At 41.3% G+C, this 22,813-nt stretch overlaps 1 long non-coding RNA gene across 1 annotated transcript in view; it reads left to right on the top strand.

The window, feature by feature from the left end:
• Window positions 1–18,594, top strand: part of LOC134355134 (uncharacterized) — an 86,511-nt gene extending 67,917 nt beyond the window's left edge. Inside the window, exon 4 of the long non-coding RNA XR_010019959.1 lies at window positions 18,450–18,594. This is a non-coding gene — a long non-coding RNA (uncharacterized LOC134355134). The remainder of the gene's footprint in view (window positions 1–18,449) is intronic.
• The last annotated feature ends 4,219 nt before the right edge of the window (window positions 18,595–22,813 follow it).

The raw sequence follows: 22,813 nt of genomic DNA, 5'->3' as shown, positions 1-22,813 counted from the left end.
ACAAGATGATAAAGTTTCTTACATGGTATTTATTCGTATCTGCATAAAACATGGAAAATAATTTCAGTTGAACATTGCACATTGCACAATGCATTAGAATTTCACAAGTGGAGTTTAGCATATACAGCTAAGAACAAACTTTTACATCATCATCTTAAACTATAGGCAAAACAAGCCCAGAATCTTCACAGAAGGAATTATGAAAGTTTGGATTGAGCCAAACCAAAGTCATATTTATAAGTAGTTGGTGATTAACCGTTTGCAGGGTTATGGCAGAATTTTGTTGCTGTGAACTGTTTGTAACCCAAACTACTTGAGATGTGGCCACAAGCTGAGTTCTGTGATGGTAAGAGACACCAGCAGTTTAACAGCAGCCATCAAATCCATTTCACTGATTTCTCAAATGTCTGATTTCTCATATGTGTGGGCTACACATAAGTTAGGTGTTCATAAGCTGGGAAGGACCTCTGGTATATGGAGACTGGGTTAGAATGACATGTTAAAGGAATTGAACTATATTGATTAACAAAACAGATGCACCAAATGATCTCTATGTGCTTCTGTGTTCTTATCTATCATAATGAGCTCCAAGGGTTTTCATCTTGTACCAACTTTATTTTGATCTTAGCTGAAATAGATGCACTATATTAAATTGAACAAAGTGGTTGGTATTAATAAGGTTATCAGAACTATCAAGCATTTTAAAATGGGGCTAAATGCAAAGATGGCTGCAGGAGGATGAACATCTAATCGGTAAGTCGCCTTTTGGCTTTTAGAAAAATCTTGTCCTTGATGTTATTTATGGTATTTAATGCCATAGTGCAGAATTGTACTTGCATCATGCTTCCATCTTTTCAAATGATTGTTAGATTTCTTTCTTATGTGAGGTAAATGTAAATTGTCAGTTATAATTTACAACATATTTGTGGTATATCCACCTTGATATGTAATAGCATTAACAATATTTTATGAAAACTAGTACATTTTGTATGATATCTTCTGGTTTTTTGCTTGCCCCTGTAAACCATATAATTAAAAGTTGTTTAGCAGTAAGATGTTTGAAACAGTACATGAAAATATTTGAAGAAAAATTCTGCTAGAAAAGGCAATGATGCGATTGGTTGGGGAAGCACAAGTGAATTTTGGAAAAGACATATCATTAGATTTAAAATACGGAGTAAAATTCCAGTGATTAGGTGAAAAAAATACAAATATTAGTGATATGAATGAGAAAGTTAAAGCCTTTTCATACATGTAGTCAAAAATATTTGTGCACGTTGCTTTTCTTCGTATTATAATGGCAAAAAATGATTAAAGCATGCATGATTAGATGTGTGAATGATTATTAAACTTGCAAATCCCTTGAATTTGAATAGTTTATTTCAACTAATTGGAAAAGCAGTTACGGTGTTTGGGTCAATAGTGCATATGTTGGTGGGGTGAAAGGTTAAGACCAAAGGAACAACAGCAGAAATGCAATTAGCTGTATTTGGATTCCAGTTACTGATAGCTCATACATTGGGCAATGCTGGTCTGCAAGAGACTGGGACTGAAGCAAATGACCATGTTATTCATATAAAATGGAACTCCAGCATTCATCAGAATTAGTGGTTAAATGGATGACTTGATAGATGATTGGCCAGCACCTACTCCTTGACCCTCACTGTGCGTTGAGGTTTTATTGTATAATGTCCTTGCAGTGACCCATAATATGTTTCATTACAGCTATAGCAACTTACAATATCAGATTATATAAATCAATTAATTCCTGGGAACAGATGTCTGAGGTTGATCTCTACATGTTTTGTGGCACGTCTTCCATTTGGCAGAAACCCATTTAATTTTGCTTAAAGCAGAGCTCTACTGGATGAGATCAAACAGCTGTGCAGTAGTCTACTTTTAACATGACCTTTCTGGTTAATGGTGCCTTTTCTGTCATCACATTTCACTTGTATGCTTTAAACAAACTATTAACTTGCTTCTTAAAAGGACAAGCACAGCAAAACAAAGAGAGACACAGGAAAATGGAGTTAATTCTCTGAAACATGTCGTAGAAGGCCGAAAGAGCACAGCATGCTCATAGGCACTTGAAAGCGAGAAGTTAATGGACTGGGTTTTGCAGAAGTGTGCCACCAATTTCAATATGCTTCGCAAAAGCAGAAATCCCAGACTTGCTGCGGCTGCTTTTCCTCAGTGATCTGCAGTCTGCGTTCCCACATTGGGTTCCTCAGAGAATCCACTGACAAGAGATGAACTCAACTTTGGGGTGTTTGCCCACTGAACAAGCCACAGATTAGTCCTGGCACAGGAAAAGAAACGCCGGTTGTTGGAATGGAGATGATCATCTGTGCAGGAGTAACATATTATGCTATTCTTTTTAAAAAGTAATTGTGTTTGGTTAAATATAAATACATCTTAATTCTTATTTAATAATTTAGAGATATTTTAATTGTTTAGTTTTCTGTAGTTTTGGGATACTTTTGAGCATCCTGCATATTAGGCATTCAGAAACATTCATGGCGGCTGATAGTTTTGACAGACGGCTAAGCCTGTTAGTCTAAAGCTTCTCGTTGGTTGTTGACAAGTGATGGCTGTACTTCCTGGCAACGAATACTGACCCATTTTTTCAACTTATGAACACTGGTATCAGATCTTTTTTTCTTATTCAGTCCTTGCCTTGTTTACTGGTAAGAATTATGATAATCACATGAGATCCTTTGAAAGGAACTTTGAAATACTGAAGTATTTTGACAGATGGATATTCTGTGGATGCTTTCCTTTTGTGGGAGAATGTAGACCAGAGGTCACTGTTTAAAAATAGGAGGCTACCCATTTAAGACAGAGAGAACCTGAAATATTTCCTCTTGGAGATCGTGAGTCTTTGGAGAAAAAAAGAATATTTTAATATTTTTAAGGTAGAGTGAAGTACTTGATAATCAAGAGGGTTGAAATGATACCGTGGGTAGATGGGAATGCAGAGTTGAGACTATGGCATTGTTCCCTTTAGGCTGTGCGGATGCATGGCCACACAACAACCAAAGTGCTCCCGCACACGTAGCCTTTGTTGCCGTGCAGTTCAAAGAGGAATGTTGGACAACAGTCAGATCAGCTGTAATGAAGGTACTGGCTTGAGGGACCGAATGACATACTCCCACTGCTAATCTGTATGTACACATTTAAAAGTTCAGCAAGATCCTTGGAATCCACTAGATTCTGTCCCAAGATGTCTTCCATTTGCCCAGTGCATCCTTTAATAATTATCTGATCATACGTACAGCTGTAAGAGCTCATGCTATTGCCATCCCAGTTTGACAAAAACTGCTTTCACGGGAAAGCTTTTGCTCTGTGTTTCGGTTTCAGCTATGTTCTAATGAATGAAAAGAAAAGAATGAATCCCGGTCTCTGCATCCACTTTATGAAACAATTACGTATTAGTGATATGCTTCTTCTTTAACTCCAGGTGTTGCTGTATGACAGAGGGAGCACAGAAAAGATTTTGTAACATGGTGGTGAATATTGGTAGCTTGGGCTGAGGTGGTGTCCTTCAGGCTTGGCAAATTGCCTTGCAGACATTTCATCACTAGTCAAGGTGACATCTTCATGTGCCTTTGTTGATGCCTCTCACTGAGATTGCTCACATTTATATCGGCCCCAGTTCGTTTGCCTCTGTCCTGATTGGCTACTCCTTCAGTTGCCCTCTTGAATTCATTGGCCCGCAATTCTTTTGGTCTTAGGGGTTCGTAGATGGCATCTATTTCAATATATTTGCTATCAGATGAGAACCATGCTTCTAAAACAGAAACTGACATTACCAAAGTAGGGCACAGAGAGGACATATCATTTTCATATAAACCTCTTACGAGTTTTGACTCTTTCCATTCTTGGCATGAAAAGCAGTTCTCTCAAAGTGAATTGAAAGTACAGGTGAGTGAGCTGTTGGTAAAGTACACTGATGATTACACAACTTAGGATTTACAAGAAAGTTTCTTCCATCAAATGGCCCTGGGCATTCAAAGGAGTGTTGATGGCTAGTTATATCCTGGTGCATGCATTAGTCTCAGTGAAGGGTATTTTCAGGCATTGACATTTATAATGAGACTCTCCTACAGAGCTATTTTTGTTCTGAGAAGTGATGCTGTAATCCTGTAGCAAAACAGATGCTAGTGATGGCGAAGAGGGGAGCCCAGTCCCTGCTTTTCCTTGCTGGGAGATCGTGCACCCAGTGTAGTTCAGTGATTTTAAGAGGGTAAAAGGTACTTAATGGTATACAGAATCTTGAGGAGACAGGACATCACCACCAGTACACGTTCACTAATCCACACACTCTGTGTGTTGGTAAGAGTCTCCTCTCTAGGGTGGTGGTATCATGGAGAAGCACCTATCGTTACTAAGCTGCTCCACAGCTGGATTATGTTTTGGTTGACATAGCTTTTCCCATAGAAGTGATAAGGTGTCCAGGTCTTGTCTGAAGTGGTGCCCAGAGGCTTGCAGACAAGTTTCCCTTCATCACCACACAGGTGCAGGGGAGGTTTCAGCTGCAACAAACACAGCCCTTAATCAACAGCAGGACGTCAGAGATGTGTGTGTGGAGCATAGATTAAGCCACTCACAGGTTCAGGAGGTTCCAACTTGTTTACAGCCAGTGGCGTGTTTTTGAGATTCATAGAGACATCCAGCAATGAAACAGGACCTCTGGGCCACCAGGCTCATGCCAACCATTAAATGCCCATTTACTCTAATCCTTTCTACTTTATTCTCTCCACATTTGAACGTGTTGCAGCTCATCATTTCACAGCATCTTTCCACCATCAGCATCAAGTGCAGAATAGATAATTCTTTTTATTGAAAAATGCATTTTCGCCAGGATACCAGAGAAAAGTTGCTTTTCTACCATTGGAGAGAACACACAAACCTCCGGTTTATTGGTGCCTCCATCAGTGTGCCTTGAATTATCAGCCTACTTTAGATGCATAAATCCCAGGGACAAGTTGTGGAGGGGGGGTGCAGTGGAGACAACATCCCAGGTCCTACAACTCAACAAGTAATCTGTGCTTCAAATAATATTGCATAAATTTTTCTACTTAGTTTTCCAAATAATCTTGCTTATTGTGGAAAATAAGATTTTCCAACACTGATTTTCCACCAAACGGTTGCTCAGTAAAGAAACACCTTTATTTCAAGAAGCAATCTAGAAGATTAAAAAGGCCGTATTACGCTGTGGATGCGGGAAACATATCATCAAACTACTGACTACCATGGAATTCTAAAAGTTATAAGAATGTCATTTGTTAATATATCCAACTTTTAATGGTAACTTGGAATCTTGTTTTCTTTGGAACAATGAATTATGTGCACACTGGACAATTAAAATTGCAACAAAATCTTTAGGCATGGTTTCCAGCCTGTTCCTTTCTAGTAATGTCCAGAACTCGAGTATATTGTCACATGCACTAGGACGGCGAGGTATAGTTATAATGAAAAATCTGCTTTCAGCAGCATCACAGCCAATAGAATCAATCAATACACAGGACGTAAATTACACATAAATTATGCATAACACCGAACTAAAAAACTGTTCCAAAAAGATCTTAGTGCAGAACTTACTTTAGCAGTTTCCATGGTAATACAGTACATCACTATACTTCAAGTGCATGTGAATTTTAATTGTTTTCGTTATTATTTTCTGATATTGTATATCGAATACAATGTGATGTGAGATTATTAGAGTATTGTTTTACAGTGTCAGCATTTTATTTATTTCTTTGGGCTACAATGGTTCTTGAAAAAATTAAAAAGAACTTAATGCCTCCAATCATTTAAAACACACTTACCCAGTAGATTTCCTTTTATTCTTTGTCACTCTTCTCTTCACCATTGTCCTCAGTCCAAGGGTACATTTTTACTGGCAAAGCTAGTCTTTGATACCTTACAATCTTTGGATTAAAGCTCCAAGTAAGGAATATCAATGGTGTCCTACTCTTTCTGTCAACACCTGTTAATACATTGGACAGAAAATAGAAATGTCATGTGAGAAATTCCATTCACTGCCTGCCTTATACATGAAATGGGATTTATAGTCCATGGTTTAAATATACTGCACATCTTGGTGATGTTGCAAAAATAGAAGCAAATTTTTCCATCTCTTCCCACACACAGGGAAACCATTCATCTTTCATTGTCTCCTCTCTCCCTCCCTTATTCAATACCCTTTCCGCCATTCACAAGTAGAAATCATGTTCACAACCAAAGCTGTTGAGTGGTGGCTGAGTGTTTGGTGATCCACTTATCATTAATTGCACAGCCGGCACTAGGAAAATGGTAAACACGGTCAGTGAATTAGCATAAAATGTCTAGGCAGGTTTCCCAATGGACTTCATTTCACACAGAGATGAGGGCTGGTAGGCTACGTCCACACTACGCCGGATAATTTTGAAAATGCCGGTTTCGAGTAAAAACGACAGGCGCCCACACTAAGCGTTTTTCAAAATATCTCCGTCCACATTAGGCGTATATTTGGGCGAATCTCCTCCTACTGGGCATGCGCAGGACACACAGAAAACAAGCGAAGAGGAAACGATATACTTCGTGCGCGTTTGTCCAGTTACAGAGTAGGAAAACTTTAAAGGAATTGCTCTTGGCTCTCGCATAGGAGGACTTAAAACTTAAAAAAAACAAATACTAGAGCGTATGGAGGCAACTGACAGGGAGTTCACGGATAGTATGACCCAGCTGATGACGAACATTGAAAAACTGACTAACTCTGTTGCATTAATAAAGCACCTTGTTAAGTGTATAAAACGTCTGCATCAGTGATATCTTGTATTTCCATGCAATGTTACATTAGGCTGTTACACATCTATTGTCAGAGAAGTACTTGCATAAATAGGTAAACCACCTTCATACAAGCAAGGACAGAAAACAGGGCGAAGTGAGTATACTTATTTATTCAGTAAGCTATGGGTCAACTGGCTTCAGTCTCGTCCGTCTGTTCTGAAATTGTTAGGTGGTGGCGTTCAAGAAAACAACGAACATCTGTTCCAGCACGTCATGACAGCGTTTTTAAATAGTCAAAAAAACTCACTTTACAATTTAACTCTCACGCCGTTCACACCGACTGCACGTTATAACAGCTTGCGCAGTACCAAGCAGAAGCAGAAAAAAGCATTGTTGTTGTGGTGTTGTCATGACAGTGTTTTAAAATCTCTCCAGTTACCCCGTACACACTACGCCGGATATTTAGCGTTTTCAGATTTATTCACTCTGGAGAGTGTTTTCGAAAATTTCCGTTTTCGGGGGCTGAAAACGCCGGCTCAGTGTGGATGGGAGGGCAAAACTAAGAGAAAAAGCTTCGTTTTCAAAATTATCCGGCGTAGTGTGGACGTAGACGCAGGTTAAAATGGATGAGCAGTAAGTATTTCTGAATCCAGTTGCTAGTCTTTCACTCATTACCTATATCCCCAGCATGACACTAGCCGCCAATGGAGGTTATGAAGCCACAATGACCAGATTCGAGAATTTGCACTTGGTAGCAATTACTTTGATGAAGATGTTTGTGTTATTCTCAACCAGTCATAACACAAATGTTCTCTGACAAAGTACACAAATGAGTAACAAAAATCAATTTCCAGAATCAGGTTTGTTGCCACCGACATTTGTGAAATTTGTCGTTTTGGGGCAGCCGTGAAGCGCAATACATAAAAAAACCCATTAAAATACAAAGTGAAAAAATAAATAAATAGGTATACAAGTTCTTACCTTGAATAGATTTTGAAATCACATGTCATTAACATGAGACACTCACTGTCCCCAAGTTATAAAAAAATATTTGATTATATTATGCATGTGTTTGGATACATTAGCAGCACATATGTAACTCTGAGCATCTGCTCCCTGCTGATGGATAAAATGACAGATTGCTCCTGACATTTCTGCAGATGTTATCCATGGCGCAGTGCAGTCTTGCACGTAATGAATTTAATCTGTTAAAGTTTTATTCCTCTGCCTTTATTCAATTTCTCCTTTCAGTTTTTAGATCATGTATCTTTCTGGTTCTAACCTGGGCACATAAGTTTAATCAATTTTTTTTTCAGTGGTCTGTCCTAAATTACTTTCAAGCACATTCAATCATTAGATTTTAATAAGGACTTTAAAAAATAGGAGCAGGAGTAGTCTATGTGGTTTCTTCAATCTGCACAGCTATCCAATTAAATGGGGCTGATGCAGTCTTGGTCATCCAGCCAGGCTCCAATTTTCTGTCTGATCCCATTATTCCTGACCTTCCTGTGGACCAAATTTCTGTCTGTCTTAATTTTGTGTACATTCCATGACTCTGCCTCCACAGCTTTCTTGGACAGAGAATTCCAAAGATTCCGATCCCCTACAAAAATAAATTCCTCATTTCCACCTTGCATGTACAGCTTATTGTTCTAAACCATTCCCCACATTCTACATTTCCTCACACAGAGAAATTCTTCCTCAGCATCCTTCTTGTCAACCCCACTCAGAATCTATTTTATTATAATAAGAAATGTATTTTATTTCATGCCGGAAGATGGCATTTTTCCAACTTATTGTGTTAATTTGCTTGGATTTCCCTAAAGGAAACTGATATCGTGTTTCTACCATTAAAAATTTGTCATACGTTATTTACATAAGTTTAAATTGCAAAAAAATATACTATGTTCAACTGTAAGAAAGTGTGCTTTAATTTTTTTGCCCTCCCCCTTCCCTCTTCTCTAATCTCCACACCGGGCTCTTACCTCTTCTCACCTTGTCATCATCTCCCTCCTCCTTAACTTTCTCCCATGGTCCACTCTCTTCTCCTATCAGATTCCTTCTTCTCCAGCCTTTTACATTTCCTACCCACCTGGCTTCATCTATCACCTTCTAGCTAGCCTCCTTTCCATCCACAAGCACCCCCCCAACCCCCCACTTTTTTATTCTGGCGTCTTCCCACTTCCCTTCCAGTCCTGAAGAAGGGTCACGGCCTGAAACGTCGAATGTTTGTTCATTTCCATAGGTGCTGCCTGACCTGCTGAGTTCCTGCAGCGTTTTGTGTATTTTGCTTTGGAATTCCAGCATCTATAGAATTTCTTGAGTTTAAATACACGTGATGGCTTCTAACATAAAATACTGCAGCTGGCGGAAGTGTGAGTTAGAAACTAAAAGCGTCCGACAGATATGGCAGCACCTATGAAGTGGGAGAGACTAGATGAGTAATATTTCCAGTTTGTGAAAGAAACATTTTGAAGTGTAAATAACAGTACAGCTAATGGAAAAAGTTTACCTAGAATGCATCTAAATGATATTTAATTGTTTAAAATAGAAATCTCTTAACATGCGTGGAAGGCTATGAACCAAGTGCTGGTAAATAGGGTTAGTATAGATGGATGCTGGGTGGTGGGGTGGAGAAACGTGCCTCAGTAACTTCCTCTGGCAGCTCACTCAATATACTACCCACCTTTGCTTGAAAATGTTGCCCCTCAGGTTTCTTTTAAATCTTTCCCCCCTCACCCTAAACCCATGGCCCCTAGTTATGGTCTCCTTTTCCTAGCAGGATGGAGATACATCTCTATCAAAGAAAGTGTAAGGTGCTCCTTTCTTCCGCTAGCCAGCAGGTCACCCTTGGCCAAGGTGTAGCCCCTGCGTAGCCCCCTGATCAGGGTTGCGTGAAGCCGTGGGAACAGGTGGTGGACAGTCGTTATGAGCAGCTGGTGCTTATCACAAGTCCTGGTTATGTGACCACTGATGCCAGGCAGACATTCTCTGAAGAGTATTGATAATGCTGGCATCGCCTGTCTTGTATAGACACTGTCCAGAAGAAGGCAATGCAGACATCCCACCTCTCCTGGAAGTTCTGGGTGTCTCCCGCATATTAATAGTGGCTCCTTGATGCCCGCAAATTATATACAATATCACGGAAATCAATTTTTTTGATAGCGAGAGAGCGAGAGAGAGAAAGTAAGAGAGAGTGCGAGAGCGACCACGAGAGAGAGCGAGGACAAGCATGCGAGAGCATGCGAGCGGGAGTGCGAGAGAGCGTGCGAGAGTGACCACGAGAGACAGCGCGCGAGCGAGAGCACGCCATGGCAGAGTGTTCCAAAAAAAGAAAATCTAAAACATACATCACCCCAGACTACCCTAAAGTGTACCCCTGCCTAATAGGGGTCAAAATAATGACAGTGTTGCTCGCTGCACTGTTTGCAACAGTGACTTTTCTATTGCCCATGGTGGGTTAAGACTGTAAAAGACATGTTGAGGTGAGTTTACCAGGTGTCATTCATTCATTAGCATAGCTAACGTTATTTAAACTAGTTGGCTAGCTGCTCAGGAGCTACTCTATTGCAGACATCCCACCTCTCCCGGATGTTCCGGGAGTCTCCCGCAAATTGATGGTGCTACCTCCCTGAAATGAGTTTTTGCAGGGTGGGATGTCTGGCAATGGCAAACCACTTCTGTAGAAAGTTTGATAAGAGCAATCATAGTCAGGAGACCATGATTATCCATGACATACGACACCACATGTAGTGAAGATGATGGTTATAGATGAATACTTGATGGTTGTCATGGACATAATGAGCTGAAGAGACTGCCTCATTGCAGTGTGATCCAGGGGAATTTCAGACCAGGGCACACAACTACCAGATGGTCAGGGTGAGAATGGTTGAGTAATTGGCTGGGTGGGTGGCTAAGGAATAACCATATAACCATATAACCATATAACAATTACAGCTCGGAAACAGGCCATCTCGGCCCTTCTAGTCCATGCCAAACTCTTACTCTCGCCTAGTCCCACCGACCTGCACTCAGCTAATAACCCTCCATTCCTTTCCTGTCCATATATCTAACCAATTTAACTTTAAACGACAACATCGAACATGCCTCAACCACTTCTGCTGGAAGCTCATTCCACACAGATACCACTCTCTGAGTAAAGAAGTTCCCCCTAAACTTTTGTCCCTTAACTCTCAACTCATGTCCTCTTGTTTGAATCTTCTCCACTCTCAATGGAAAAAGCCTATTCATGTCAACTCAATCAATCCCCCTTATAATTTTAAACACCTCTATCAAGTCCCCTCTCAAACTTCTATGCTCCAAAGAATAAAGGCCCAACTTGTTCAACCTTTCTCTGTAACTTAGGAGATGAAACCCAGGCAACATTTTAGTAAACCTCCTCCGTACTCTCTCAACTTTATTGACATCTTTCCTATAATTCGGTGACCAGAACTGTATACAATACTCCAAATTTGGCCTTACCAATGCCTTATACAATTTCAACATTACATCCCAACTCCTACACTCAATGCTCTGATTAATAAAGGCCAGCATACCAAAAGCTTTCTTCACCACCCTATCCACATGCGATTCCACCTTCAGGGAACTATGCACCAATATTCCTAGATCCCTCCGTTCTACAGCATTCTTCAATGCCCTACCATTTACCATGTATGTCCTATTTTGATTAGTCCTACCAAAATGTAGCACCTCACATTTTTCAGCATTAAACTCCATCTGCCATCTTTCAGCCCACTCTTCTAACTGTTCTAAATCTCTCTGCAAGCTTTGAAAACCTACCTCATCATCCACAATGCCACCTATCTTAGTATCATCTGCATACTTACTAATCCAATTTACCACCCCATCATCCAGATTGTGGCCTTGAGCCAGGTTATTTGTGAGTCAGGGTTTCAGAATCCCTGAAACTCAGCAAACAGAAGCCAGGGTTGGGCTCTGGGAGAAGTGAGGACAGGAGGAAACGAGATGAGGAGATGAGAAGGGGATGATGATGGTGACCATGTGTCAGAGCAAGTCGATGGTGAGGCCACACTTGGAGTACTGTGTACAGTTTTTATCACCCTGTTGTAGAAAAGACATGTTTAAACTGGAAAGAATAGAGAAAAGATTTGCGAGAATGTTACCAGTTCTGGAGGGCACAAGTTATAAAGAGAAGTTCCCAGACTAGGTCTTTATTCCTTGGAGTGTAGGAGAATGAAGTATAAAAAAATCTGTTTAAAATTATGAGAGGCAACAATAATATTTTTCCTTCAGGATTCTTCATTCATTTTGTGCTTTGTTGTATGATGTGGGCGATCATGGTCTATCCATGACCGTGATTGTTCTTGGCAAAGTTTTCTACAGAAGTGGTTTGCCATTTCCTTCTCCTGGGTAGTGTCTTTACAAGGCAGGTGACACCAGCCATTATCAATACTCTTTTGAGATTTTCTGCCTGGTATCAGTGGTTGCATAACCAGGACTTGTGGTATGCACCAGCTGCTCATACAACCATCCGCCACCTGCTCCCATGACTTCATGTGACTCTGATTGGAGTGGCTAAGCAGGTGCTACACCTTGACTAAGGGTGACCTGCTGGCTAGTGGAGGGAAGGAGCACCTTTCACCTCCTTTGATAGAGATGTATCTCCACCCCTAGGGTCTAGGGTGAGAGGGGAAAAATTTAAAAGGAACCTGAGGGCAGTGGTGTATCTAAGGTATGGCAGGTATGGCACTTGCCCTGGGTGCCACTTGCAGGGGGGCACCACTGAGTAGTTTCTATTAAAGTCAGACAAGCCATCCTCGGATAGTGAAAAAAGAATTTTCTTTAGATGTATGATCTGCCTTTGATTATCATGGGTGAGAAGCACTAGGATGGTCGTATTTCAGAGCATTGTGTAAGAAGACCATAAAACGAAGAAGAAGGAAAGTGGAGCTGAAGGACAGAAGAGACTAAAGTTGGAGGCGGAGGAAGCCAAGAAGTCCAGCAAGTTCTTCATGCCCTTCTTTGAAAAGCCCGGAACAAGTAGTTCGACACATTCTATGGAGTCACCTGCACCTGCTACAAGTTTGTTAGAATCGAAGGTGGATCAAGTACAAATGCGTCACAAGCCGAGGAGGAAGTCAAGTCAGATAAATCCGAGTTTGATGAGATTAAGAGTGAGGCTGCCACAGAGAACGTGGACATGACAGGAGGGGAATGTGATGGTGGTGTTGGTGGTGGTGTTGAGAGTATTAACGAGATTTTACCTGATGAGATTGAACCTGACGACACTGAACCTGGTGAACTGGATGGTGTCAAAGAGCCTCGAACTGTCATACCAGAAGTAATTGAACAGCATGACATTGGACTTCTGAAGTTCAACAAGGATACTGGAAAAGCAATTCTGCCTGACGCGTTCAGAACAGAAATAATAAAGCTGGGTTTGAATTATTTCCAGGACAGTGAGGAGCCTTTCCTATCAACAAATAACCGCTCAATGAACAAAACTTGGTTCAAGAGGAAATTGGGAAATGGTCGTGGTGAGGACGTGACTCGCTCATGGCTGGTCTATTCCCCTTCTAAAAAGTCTGCATTTTGTATCTGCTGTCTTCTCTATTCCCGGTCAGACCATCAATCCTCATTGGAGCAGGAAAGTGGATTCAACCAGTGGAAAGCACCTGAAGGGATTAGTGTTCATGAAAATGCCAAGAATCATCAGGAATGCTTCACACAGTGGAAAGAAATGGAAAGAAATTTATCTGGAAACAGAGGAGTTATTGACGCGATATTTCAGTTACAGATTGAGAAGAAAAAGCAGAAGTGGTGTGATATCTTGATGAGAATCCTTCACTGCATAAAATTCCTTGCGACTCAGAACCTGGCTTTGTGAGGACACAGGGAGTCACTTCAGCTGGACGATGACTCCAATGTGGGAAATTTCCTCGGCTTATTGAAACTACTGGCCATCTTTGACCCTGTCATAAAAGAATACCTCACTCATTTGGAAAGTCATCCTGGATCCACGTCTTATCTTTCACTGGATGTCCAAAACAAATTCATCCATTTGATGGCATCCACTGTTCACCAGAGTTTACTGAGAAGCATTCGTAAAGCCAAGTATTATGGTCTCATGTTTGACTTGACTCTTGATTAGGTACACCATGAGCAGATGTCAGAAATAGTGAGGTACGTGGAAGTTGATTTTGAGAGGAAAACAGTCCATGTTAGTTTTATCCAGGTAAGCCAGAAGGATGCTGAGAGCATGGTTGAAGACATCTGGAAACAGCTAGAGAAGGATGAAATGGAGCTATAAGATTGTTGGTCACAGTGCTATGACAATGCTGCTGTGATGGCCGGACACAGAATTGGTGTTCATCAAAGAATAAGTGAGAAAAACAACCTGGCAGTGTTTGTGAATTGCGACAATCACTCACTCAACTTGGTGGGTGTACATGCAGCCAAGCAGGATACAATAATGGTCACATTTTTTGGAACCATTGAAGCTCTCTATGTGTTTTTCTCTCATTCAACACAGCGCTGGGAAAAACTCAAAAACGCTGTGCCCGTGGTTGTTAAGTCGGAGTCCGAAACCAGGTGGAGTGCAGGGACAGAAGCAGTGAAGCCCGTCAACAAGTACCTTGAGGAGATACTTCAAGTTCTCCAGGACATGATAGACAATGAAAACGAGACCAGCGAAACAAGAAGTGATGCAAGACAGCTGTACAACCACATGTTGAGTTACGATTTTCTGATTTTGCTAGGATTTTGGAACAAAGTACTCATTCGCATTGACCATATTCAAAAGAGGCTGCAGGATCCTAGCATGAACTTCCACGATGCTGCCCTGGATTTGAAAGCCCTCCGAGATCATTTTTATGATGAAAGAGAAGTGTTGGTCAGTGAGTCACCTGAAGAAGGAGTCGGTCTCTGTCGATAATGGAATATTGAAGTTGAAGGACGTCAGAGACAAAAGAAATGAGTGGCTGATGAGAACTCGAGAGATGCTGGGTTAATAGCTAAGGAGGAAATGGGAAGAGTCATGCAGGGAACACTTGACCGTCTTCACATAGAATTGGATGAAAGGTTCGCTCGTCTGCATGACACTGACGCCAAGTTTGGGTTCCTTCTCGATGTCGAGGGACTGTGTTACGGCGCCAACAGTAATGACCTAAAGAAGAAGTGCAAAAATTTGGGCGAATTGTGCAGCTCTGATGTTGATGGACAGCAGCTATATGAAGAAATTTTGGATTCCAGAATGTTGCTATCAAGGCGGGTCAACATGAAAATATCAAGACTTGAAGAGCTTCTTCAATTTATTATTCAGTATGGAGATGAGAGCGTCTTCCCCAATCTTCGCATTGCTATTCAGATAATGCTAACCATCGCCAGCTGTGAGGGATCATTCAGCAAATTAAAACTAATACTTTCATATCTGAGAGCCTCCATGGCTCAAGGCAGACTCTGTGATCTTGCTCTGCTGAGCGTAGAAAGAGAAGAAACTGAAAAAACTGACTTTGATCACATCATAGACCAATTTGCATCAGTGAAAGCAAGGAAGGTGCAGTTATAATTTTCATGTAGTGCCATAATTCGTTAATTAAAAGATTAACGAGCTTGACTTGTATTTTTGAGCTGATTTATGGTAAAGTTATCTAAAAGATGGGTGTCAGATGTTTGGACAGGAGCGCAGTTTCAGTGCTTGCCATGGGCGCTATTTTCCATGGACACATCCCTGGCTGAGGGACAATGTTTTCATGCGAAGGGTGAGTAGTATATTGAATGAGCTGCCAGAGGAAGCCATTGCGGCAGGTACAGTAGTATCCTTTAAGAAGCATTTGGATAGGTGGATAGAGGGTGAGGCTTAGAAAGATATGAGCAGAATTCAGGAAATTAGAACTTGTTGGGTGCCCGCCATGGTCTGCTGAAGGCCCTTCATCGGTGCTGTATTGCTCTGTGACCCTGATTGGCGGTGACACCTCCTGAAAAATGATACACCACAAGGCAGCATCTTCAGTCTCCTAAATTGCCCCCTATACACTTAGGGCTGGGTGACCAGATTCTGCTCTCGCACCAAATGTAAATTTGTAGATGACACCACCAGAGTGCGCCGTGCCTTAAATAACCAGGAGTCAAAGTACAAGAAGGAGATCGACTTGTGCTATTCAAGATACAAAATTTAAGATTGTTTAATGTCACTTCCAGTACACAAGTGTAAAGGAGAACAAAATAATTGTTACTCTGGCTCAATGCAACCCAGTCACAATAAGCTGAAGAATGCAATAGTAAAAAAAATATATATAAATACATAAGATAGCTTATATACATAAATTTATTGTTTGCCCATAAAGTGATGCTAGGCACAGAAGTGTCCAGGTGACTGACAGGAAATTACAAAACAGTGGTGGTTGGGAGTGTGGAGGGGTGAGTTGGAGGGTGAAGGTATTGGTCAGTCTTGCTGTTTTTGAGTCTTGTGCTCCAGGCTTGGATGCTACATAGCCTTCTCCCTGATGTGACTGGGACAAACAGTCCAAGAACAAGGTGGGTGTGATCCTTCATGATGTTACTGGCCCTTTTCCAGCTCCTTTTTGCACATATGCATGTGCGTTTCTGTATATATTGCATGTGATCTTCTCCATGGATTGTCACCTTGTCGTGGTGGAGAAGCTAGTCTGGTCCTGTGATCCCGAGAGCAATGCCGTCTGGAGCTATGCTCCTGGTAGGGTCACCCATGGCGGTAAGGTCGAGAGTGAGGTCCCTGACAAAGAACAATCCAACTAAGACCTCAACGGCGGAACAGGCGGACGAAGTTACTTCGAACTCAACGGCTGTGAAGGCGGATGAAGGCTGCAACAAATCCATCAGCTCCAATCGTCGTGGTTTCCATGCCATTGGAATCAGTTCGTTGACTTGTGAAGTATCGTGTGCTTCTTGGAGTGCAACATCAAGTACACATTAAACAAATACATGCACACTTCTTCAGAATGAAGACCATCATCCTCAACCTCGAGGGATAGCCACAACGACGATGATTGCATGTGCATATGTACAGTATGTTGTGCTGACAAAACCTTTCTTTCAATGTCAGCAAAACAAAAGAGCCATTTATTGACCTCAGGAAATGGGGCACTGTGCAATCTCCTGTTTACACCAATGGTGCCAAGATTGAAAGCAGCAAGTTCCCAGGAATGATCATCACTGACAACCTGTCCAAGTCTAGCCATATGCATGACACAGCCAACCAAGTGCATCAGAGCTTCTACTTCCTCAGGAAGCTGAAGAAATTTGTCCTGTCCCATTTGTCACTCACCAATTTTTATTGTTGCGCCACAGAAAACATCCTATCTGGATGCATCACGGCCTGGTACGGCAACTACTCTGCCCATGACCACAAGAAACTGCAGAGAACTGTGGATGCAGTTTAGCACATCAAGGAAACCAGCCTCCCCTCCACGGACTCAGTCTACACTTCTCAAAGCAGACAACATTATCACAAACCCTTTCCAATCCACACATTCACTCTTCTCACTCCCCCCTCCCCTGCCTTCAGCAGAAGATACAAATGCCTGAAATTACATAACAACAGCTTCAAGGACAATTCTATCCCACTGTTATAAGACCGTTGTATCGACCACTTGTAACATAAGATGGACTCTTGACCTCACAATGTACCTCATTGTCTACCTCTATTGCACTCTCTCTGTAAACTTAGCAATATATTCTGCTCTACTGATGGCCTCCACTAACCTGAAACAACAAAGAGGTGGTCGCAGGAGGCAGAGGTACAGATGCAGGATTGTTTCAAGTTGGTGGACTGACCCATATTCAGGGACTCATCAGAGGACCTGAATGAATATATCACAGTGGTCACAGACTTTATAAAGACACCCACGGACAGGTGTGTCCATACAAATTCATTCAGAGTCTTCCCCAGGCAGAAGCCCTGGATGAACCAAGAAATCTGTAATCTTCTGAGGGCCAGATCGATGGTGTTCAGGACTGGCAAACAAGGAAAATACAAGAAGTCCAGTAATAACCTCCAGAAGGCCATCTCACATGCAAAGTGGCAATTCCAGACCAAACCTGAATCACAGAATGATCTCCGAAGCCTTACACTTAAGCCTCTATCTGTATTCATATAGAAGGTCAGCTAAGTGATCAGATTTCCTGAAATGTGGTCTAGGCATGGAATGGTAGGCATTCCTAATTGCAGTGTTACAGTGGTTGAGTGTGTCGGGACCCCTAGCGATATGTTGATGGTAATTGGCAATTGGGCTTTGGGTAACCGTACCACCAGAATATGGCATCTTCAACACAAGAACAAAGAGACATACAAAATGCAATCTAACAAAAACGTAACTGCGCAAGCTCCCCAACTACAAAGTCTATTTACAAAAGAAGCAATGTTCACGTTGTTTCCTTGTGACCACTGTTGCATTCATGAGTGTGTCTTTTATTTGCTTTTATTTTGCAGAAGTAGTGACTTCAAGTGCATCCTTCTTTCTAAAAAGTAATTAAGCTTGACTGATTTGCATTCAAAGCTTTCCACTGATGGATTGTTAAAAAATGTTTCCAGATGGATTAAATTCTGCTTGGAAGGGGTGAGCGAAGTGATGATGGTGCTAAACCGTGTCTCCTTTGCTTGAATCTTTGGAAGCAGCTTTATTTCCATCTTTAATATCTCTATTTTTTCCTTTCAGGGTTCCTTTGAAGACCTGACCTGGAGTTACATGCTGACTACAGTTCTTTGCGGGAATGGGACCCACTGTTGGGGTTTCACAACTGGCTATTGTTCAGCACACCAAGGGCTCGGCCGAAGAGTTCGGCTCGCCTTTGGAGGCCTAGGATCTCGGGGCTCTGGAGACGGATGGATCAAAGGTGGGTGTCCCAGACCGGTGTGTCGTGGGAGCTGGAATATCTTTGGCTGTGTGCCCAGACACCTGAGAGCTTTGGGCATAGAGCTCGAAAAAGCAACACAATGGACATTTAACGTTGTAAACCAGCGAATTGTTTGTTATGTCACCCCTCTCGCTGTGAAATGGAGACATCTCTTTCTCCCTTTTTAGGGAGAGAGAGAGAGCCTGGGGTAAGTTGAATGCAGGGCGAACAAATGTAGACTTTGGAGTACTGCAAGTCTGTGTCTTTACTGTTGCTTTGCTCATGCTTGAGTGCTCGGTGATGGGTGCTGATGTTTTTTTTTGCCGGTGGGGAGAGGAGGATCATTGCTTGCTGCTGCTTACACGTGGGAGGGGGGAGCTTGGGGGTGATTTTGGGGTTCTAACATTTAACTGTTGTTCATTCTTTGGGGCACTCCTCTGTTTTCGTGGATGGTTGCGAAGGAAAAGCATTTCAGGATGTACTATATTGTAATCATTTCTCTGACATTAAATGTACCTTTGAATTACTTCTTGGGCATGAGCTGTCCATTTTTGGGAGCCTTCTCTGTAGCTGCAGACCAGAGCTCAAAAAATCACTTCCATTTGTTTCACTCCTGGCTGAGCTTCTGGTTATGTAACATTGCAAAGTTCAAAGTAAATTTGTTATCAAAGTACATAGGTCACCATATACATCCCTGGGATTCATTTTCTTGCAGACATTCACAGTAAGCACAAAGAAATACAATAGAATCAGGGAAAGATTTACCCAACAAGATGGACAAACACCAATGTGCAAAAGAATTGCAAATACAAGAAGAGAAATAATAAATAAACAAACAATAAATAGTGAGAACATGAGATGGAAAGTTCTTTAAAGTGAGTCCATAGGTTGTGGGAATGGTCCTGTAATGGAGTGAGTGAAATTGAGTGAAGTTATTCTCTCGGTTCAAGAGCCTGATGCTTGAGGGGTAGTGACTGTTCCTGAACCTGGTGAGGCTCCTGTACTGCTTTCCTGATGGTAGCCATGAGAAGGGAGCATGGCCTGAATGGTGGGGGTCCATGATGATGGAGGCAGACTAATCATCAGCTTTAGGACTGGCATCCGCACATTACTACATTCAGGTGATCAGAGTTTTTTCATGTGCAGGGAGAAACAGCACCTAACTGGATAGCACACTTAGGTTCAGAATCAGGAGTATCATCACTCTCTTATATGATGTGGATTTTGCTGTAATACAGTGCAAGACATAAAATTACTATAAATTACAAAATAATTAAATAGCGGAAAAAAGAATAATGACTTTGCATTCATGGGTTCATGGACTGTTCAGGAATCTGCTGGCAGAAAAGAAGAAGCTATTTCTGAATCATGGGATGTGAGTTTTCAGGCTTCATTATCTCCAACCCAATGGTAGTAATGCAGAGGGCACCTCTGGATGTTGAAGGTCCTTAATGATGGTGTCTGTTTGAAAGAGCATTTGCAGTCTAAGGTTTTGCACTGACTTTAGGACCCATAAGCACAAAAATGAGCAGAAATCTATCTGTAATATTAATTTCTCTCTCTCTCTATCACTCTCTCTTGATCTCTCTCACTCTATCACTTTCTATCTCTCTCTCTAACTCTCTGTCCCCCCCCCTCTCTATCTTTCTCTCTCTCTCTCTCTTCCTCCATGGAACCTACTTGATATGCTGGGCATTCCCAGCATTATTCTTCTGGTTTTAGTTTCAAGCACCAGCTCTTGCATTTCACTGCTTTGAAAAGTATTTTCATTGACTCTCTCTCCAACTGCCCTCATTAATCTTTTAACCAAACAGCTCTGTAAAAAATTGCTTCACCCTATCACCAATATTCTCTCTCTTAACTATCCAGCTATCACTCTCCCTGCAACTTAAATTGTTTTGTTATTTTCCTAATTCCAAAGAATGATTTTCAGCAATAGGCATTAACTTTGCTTTTCTTTCTACAGAATGTGCCCTACCTGCCAAAAATTCCCAACATTTTCTGATTTTATTGCACTAAAACAAGAAGGTGTAGATTTCAATTTCCAGCATCTGCAGAATTCCTGTTGTTTAGGTGTAGATTTCAAATGATGTGTGCGTGCAATTTGTGTGCAGCCTCCTCACTCCCACTTCTGATGAAAATGGGGTGAGTGCTTGGAGACAAACTGCTGCACCAGGGAGGATAGAGCTGGGACACCATGTCTTCAGACTGCAGGTCCAGAGGATAAGGAATGATTTTTTTTCTGGAGTTTAGAGGAGCTCATTTTGCACTCTTGTCATTCTTCCCCCTTTTTCCTGAGACATTGACTGTGGTTTACTCACCCTCATGTTTTTCTCCCATTCTTTTTGTGGATGAAGGGCAAACTCCCATTGCAAAGATTCTATTTCTGCTGGGTTGGATATCTCCAGAGCCCAAGAGGCTTATTGCAGAATTCAGCTTTCTAGTACAGCAGCATTAACTTTCCAATAATCAGAGTTGTTTGTAACAAAGTTAAACCTCACCAATATTCCTTGCTTGTTGAAAACAAGTAAGCAATGAAGTATAGTAGGCCTATGTTTAATCAACGTAAGACAGTGGGGTAATGTTAATTGGCCAGCATCGAACCAGCCAATGCTGGCTAAGTTATTTAATTCAAGGATGCTTGCAAACCAGACTGATGTTGTCACTTTGTACAAACATGATCTCTGGTATGATCAATCAATAGTTGGGATATTTGTGTATTCAGAGAGTCAGCCCTCACAGCATTAATTTATTTTGTGTGTTTGGGATCTCTAGCCGCAGAAACTTTATAGACCATCTGCGTGAATTACTTTGTCCCAGCAAAGGTACCCGAAAAACGTCACATGCAAATAATATCAACCTATAGAAAAACGGTAATAGCAAGAACTGGAGATTGTTAGGAATGACAAGGAGAATGGCAGAAGGTCGGGGGAACAGAGAGAAGAACTAGAATACATTTCTCAACCTTTCGTTTCTGGGACGGATGATTTGTTTGGCTCAAATCGCTGGTACATTCTTTTAGTTTGTAAGAATTGTACCTGTGTTTAGAAATTATAAATCTTATGTAATTCAGAAATACTTTATCAATGAGAAACACTCTGTGAGTTTTAAATGTATGTTAAGAACTATTTGTCGAAATTAAAACATGTATAATTAAGAATAAACTAATCAACATTTAAACTACTTCATTAACTGGAAATATTTCCTTCTTGGTAGAGAGGAGGGACCCATCACTCAAGTAGTGGGTATTGGCAGCTAAAGACTGGACAGGGAAGTAAGCTAGTCTTTGTTGACTAGCTGGACACAGCATAAACTCGTTATAGTGAGGGTACCCATAGATGGCTATATTGGATAGGGCTTAAAATCTCCTTTTGAGTTTAGGGCTTCCGGATGGTGAACCCAATATCATCACCCTCTATTATAATGTAGCATAGCATCCTCCCTGACTGACATCTTTTTGGAATTTCCAATATGATTATTGCAAAGTTTTGGGGATGTTATGTTCTGAGAGTTCTCTGAAGGTTTTCAAAAGCCATAGTACATTTCCAGCAGTAAGTGAACATGGAAAGTAGTTGTATTTGAAACATTTTTAAGCAGCTTATAAATACCTCAGCACAATTGGCTTACACTTCATTACCCAGTTACTTCAAAGAGAAGTTGTTAGTTAGAATGCTGTCCAGCAAAATGGCATGCAGCCTTCAGAATCACTTGAGCTAGTAACATAATTGTTAACCAGACCCACAGGGAATCAATGCTAGTGTGCGCTTCAACTCCTTTACTGCAATGGCACCCTTCAGTGAAGAAGCCTAACGTTCAAAGTTCAAAGTAAGTTTATTATCAAAGTACATTTATGTCACTATATACAACCCTGAGATTCATTGTCTTGTTGGAATACTCAATAAATCCATAATAGAATAATGTCCAATATCAATGTAAGACTACACCAACTTGGACATTCAACCAGTGAGCAAAAGACAACAAACCACGCAAATACAAAAAAAAAGAATAAATAAATAAGCAATAAATATTGAGAATATGAGATGAAGATACTTGAAGGTGAATCCATTGGTTGTGGGAATATTTCAATGATGGGGCAAGTGAAGTTTATGCCCTTTTGTTCAAGAGTCTGTTGGATGAGATGTAATAACTGTTCCTGAACCTGGTAGTGTGAGTCCTGAGGCTCCTG

The sequence above is a fragment of the Mobula hypostoma genome, chromosome 12, assembly GCF_963921235.1.
Source record: "Mobula hypostoma chromosome 12, sMobHyp1.1, whole genome shotgun sequence".
Taxonomy (NCBI): Eukaryota; Metazoa; Chordata; class Chondrichthyes; order Myliobatiformes; family Myliobatidae; genus Mobula; species Mobula hypostoma.
Note: the sequence above shows the minus strand (reverse complement) of the source record. Positions and strands in the feature narration are given on the sequence as shown.